This window comes from Canis lupus, chromosome 27, assembly GCF_003254725.2.
Source record: "Canis lupus dingo isolate Sandy chromosome 27, ASM325472v2, whole genome shotgun sequence".
Taxonomy (NCBI): domain Eukaryota; kingdom Metazoa; phylum Chordata; class Mammalia; order Carnivora; family Canidae; genus Canis; species Canis lupus.
The window spans coordinates 40,991,894-40,996,851 of NC_064269.1; positions in this window are offsets into that span (position 1 = coordinate 40,991,894).

Below are 4,958 nucleotides of genomic sequence, written 5' to 3' on the forward strand. Positions count from 1 at the left end.
TTGAAAAGGCTATCTTTTCTCCACTGTGTGTCTTTTGTACCCTTGACAAAAAGGAGTTGGACACATGTTGTGGGTCTATTTTTGTGTTTTCTGTTCTGTTCTAGTCTCTCTATGTCTATTCTTCCACCAATAACACACAGTCTTGATAATTGACTTATTGCACCTATAAAGCAAATCTTGAAATCAGGGAAAATGGTTTTTCCTAATTTCTTTCTCTTTTTTGAAATTGTTCTGGCTGTTCTAGTTCCTTTGCCTTTCCATGCAAATTTTAGAATAATCTTGTGACTATTTGACAAAAATCTTGTTGGGATTTTGGTAAGAAGTATGTGTACCTGTATATCAATTTGGGGAGAATTGACATATTTGCTGTGTTGATTCGTACAGTACATGCACGCAGCATGTCTCTCCATTTAGATCTTATTGATTTCTTTCATCAGCATTGTATAATTTTAGGCATACATGTCCTGTACATGTTTTGTTAGATTTATACATCAGTATTTCGGCTTTTTGATCAATTGTAACATGGCATTATATTTTTTCTTTTGGTGCCCATTTGCCTATATACAGTTTATGGGAATCAATTTATTGATTTTTGTATGAATATCTCATAGTCTGTGACCTTGCCAAACTCATTTATTTGTTCGAGGTAGTCTTTTGCAGATTCCTTGGAATTTTCTGCGTGGACAATCATGTGATCTGCAAGTATGGGTAATTTTATTCCTTTTTTCTGATCTATATGATTTTTATTTTTTTTCTTGCCTTATTGTCCTGGCAAGAACTTCTAGCACTATACTGAATAAAAGCCGTGAAAGTAGACATCATTGCCTTGTTCCCAATCTTAGGAGGAAAGCATTTTAGTTTTTTACCTTTAACTGTGATGTTAGATGGAGGTGTTTTGTAGATTTTCTTCATCAAGCCGAGGAAGTTCCTCTCTATTCCTGTTCTTTTTTCCTAAAAATTTTTATGTTGAATAGATATTGAAATTTGTCAAATGTTTTTTATGCATTGGTGGATATGATCATACATGTTTTCTTATTTTCTGTTTTTAATATGACTGATTACATTGATGATTTAAAAATACTGAACTAGCCTCACATTTCTGGGATAAACCCCACTTAGTAATGGTGTATAATTCTTTTTATATGTTGTTGAATTCTATTTGCTTATTTTATTAAGAACTTTTGTCTATATTTATGAGGTTTATTCGTCTATAGTTTCCTTCTTTCCTTCTTTCCTTCCTCCCTCCCTCCCTCCCTCCCTCCCTCCCTCCCTCCCTATCCTTTTCCTTCCTCCCTCTGTCTCTTTCTTTCCTATGTTCTTTCTTCCATCTTTGGTTAGTTTTGGATCTTGATAATTATAGCCTCATAAAATGAACTAGAATGTATTTCCTCTTCTATTTTCTGGAAGAGATTGTGTAGAATTGGTGTTAATTTTTCTTTAAATATTTGGTAACTTTTTCCACTGAAACCATCTGGGTCTGGAGATTCCTTTGGGCAGGAGTTTTAAAATTATGAATTCTTAATTGTCATATGGTTTTCCAGATTGTCTTTTTTCATCCTGGGTGAGTTATAATTTTTATAATTATTTGAAAGGTTGTTTTTTGAGATATTAATCTATTTCATCTAAATTGTCAAGTTTATGAGAGTAGAGTTGTTCATAGAATTTTATTATTATTTTGATGTCTTCAGACTCTGTAGTGATATCCACACTTCCATTCCTGATATTGGTCATTTATATATTTTCTCTCTCTTATTATTTTTTCTTTGTCAGTCTTGCTGAGGGTTTGTAAATTTTATTCTTCCTAGAGAACCTGCTCTTTATATCACAAATTTTCTTTATTGCTTTTCTGTTTTTAAACTTCATTGATTTCTCTTCTTACCTTTATAATTTTCGGTCCTTCTGCTTGCCCTGGGGTTCATTTGCTCTTCATTTTCTAGATTGTTGAGGTGGAGATTTGGCTTATTGATATGAGACTTCCCTCTTTTCTAAAGTAAGCATTTAGTGCTACATACTTTCCTCTCAGCATTGCTTAGCTGTGTCCCACAACTTTTGATATGCTGTATTTCATTTCCTTTCAGTTCAATGTATTTTTGGATTTCCCTTGAGACTTCCTCTCTTCTCATGGATTATGTAAAAGTGTTTTGATATTTTCCTGTTATCTTTCTGTTATTGATTTCTAGTTTGATTTCACTTGGTTGGAGGACACAGTCTATATTATTTCAATTCTTTTAAATTTTTTGAGGTTTGTTTTATGACCAGGATATGGTATGTGTTGCTACTTTTTATTAAAAGTTTCTCTTCTTACTGAAATGTATAATATTTTATATTGTCTTGATCAATTATGTACTACTAATAGTTGTTATTATAACATAACATAAAACAATAATTTTGACAACTAGAACATAACAGTTACAGGAGCTTCTGTGTGGCTCAGTTGTTTAGGCATCTGACTCTTGATTTTAGCTCAGGTCATGATCTCAGGGTTGTGAGATCCATGCTGGGCATGAGCCTGCTTAGGAATCTCTCTCTGCCCCTCTCCAGGCCACCTCCCTCAAGCTCTCTCTCAAAAAACAAAACAAAACATAACAGTTACAGGTATTTTGAAAAATTATGTTTTTGAACTTATTTTTGTTGAATAAAATTACAATAGGTATAGTAGAAATGCAATTTAAGGAGAAAGAAAACCATATAAAATTCTCAACCACAAAGAAGAACTCATTCATAATTTTTAAATGGATGATTTTGTATATCAAATAATTATCATAACTATTTTCCATTGGATCCATGTAAAAGTGTGACTTTGGAATTTTATTTTCAAATGCCAATATTTATAATACCCTGGAAATTATCCATCTTATTTACAAATTTAAACTTTTTTTTAAAAGATTTTTTTTTATTTATTCATGAGGGACACAGAGAGAGAGAGGCAGAGACACAAGCAGAGGGAGAAGCAGGCTCCATGCAGGGAGCCCGATGTAGAACTCCACCCCGGGACTCCAGGATCATGCCCTGAGCTGAAGGCAGACCCCCAATGGCTGAACCACTCAGGCATGCCTACAAATTTAAGCTTTTGATGTAAACTTTCAGATGTTGACTTACAAATGACAGAAAGAATAAATAACTTTTAAAATTCTGTATGTGTGTGGTAGGGCCAGGGTGTTAAGTAAGCAAGTGACAACTAAAGACCACTGCTCTGGAACACAACACTAGATCAGTGAGGAGGCATGGATGAAGAGGAGTATGTGATTAAGATGGTTTACCTTGTTGGGTATTTATTCAGTAGTTCAACTAGACATATTAAGTATCACTTATTATTATATGCAACTTCTTCTGCTAAGTGCTAAGAAGGTATAGGTGACTGATTCAAGGCCCCAGCCCTCAGGCAGATCATCACTTACCAAAGAAGGATCAGTAACAACACCGTTCCGTTGTCTGTGTCTAGCCCTGTCTTCCAGCCTTACTTGCTGCTATGGGACAATGGATGAGGATTTGTAGGGCTGTTGCTTTTTTTTTTTTTTTTAAGTTTATTTATTTTTTAAGTAATCTCTATACCCACCGTGGGGCTCGAACTCATGACCCCAAGATCAAGAGTCACAAGTTCCTCCAACTGAGCCAGCCAGGCACCCCAGGGCTACTGTTTTTTAAACCTAGACCATGGAACTATATATATAGCCCACTCCACACTTCCTATAGTTACCCTCCTGCACAGCACATCATTATCAGTACTAAGTAGTTCACATAGTGAGAAGAATAACAGCACACAAGCTATCAAGACTTGAACAAAGGAGTGCCTGGCTGGAGCTATGCTTCCTACTTCCTACTCTTGATTTTGAGGGCGGAGTCCTGAGTCCAGCTCCGACCTCAGCATTTAGTCTACTGGAGATTCTCTGTCCCTCTACCCCTCCCCCATGCATATGCACGCTCTCTCTTGCTCTCTCTCTCTCAAATAAATAAATAAATCTTAAAAAAAAAAAGACTTAAGCAAATTATGGTCAAATGGCTTAATCACAGAAGTTTGGCTTAAGCTGGCTTACCAACAAAAGAAGTCTGGCTTCTCGGTGCAGACCTTTTCCACCCCAGGCCAGCTTGACTTCTTCCAGAGCAGCCACTGCTCCTTGAAGAAGCACAATGCAGAACAGTGAGGTGGGAGGACCTAGGACTAGATTCTTGTCCTAGCTGTAATTTTGTGTCACCTTAAGTAAGTGGCTCCCCTTTTTTAAGTCCCAATGTCTCTATCTGCAAAAGTAGGAGGTTGGATTGGAGATTTATGGGACCCTTCAGTCTGAGGACTCTGTGATTCTAAGTCTCTTCTGGCTGGCCCTATATACAGTCCCCAAGTTCCAAGCACACCTTAATATTTGCTAGAGTTTCTCACTCTGAATTATATTCATTGCCTTGTCTTTAAAAATTTGGCTCTTCCTTAGTCCAAGTCCCACCAATTTATTGTCTCCCCCTGCTTACTTTCTCTGAGAGTATCAATAGTTCTCCACATTTTATGCTCCAGCTATTTCCTCCAGCTGCCTCCCTCAGCACACAGGGTCTGTGCCTGGCTGTTTCTTGATTCAGTTCATACTTCCTATCTTCCAGAGTCAGCCAGGCACTTTCTAATTCCTGAGTCGTTATTAATTCATTAATGCGGTCCACACCCACAAGATAGCATTCAAGGGAAAGATTGCCTACACCTAACAACAGGCAACTCTTCCAAGCACCTTGGAGGTGACTCTTCTCCCCTACACAAAGGAGGCCTTTGGACCTCAAAGGCTGAGTGAGCCCTACTGAAGCTGAAATACTGTGGCTTTCGCATGTGATGCAGATTAGTCTTTAAACGTACCACTCAAGAGAATATAGTGCAAAGTCAGATAATCCAAGACTATATGGAATTTAAATTTTGTGTCTTTTGGAATTTAATCTTTTGTGTCTATCAGCCATCACAGTATCTGGGAGCCGTCCAAACACAT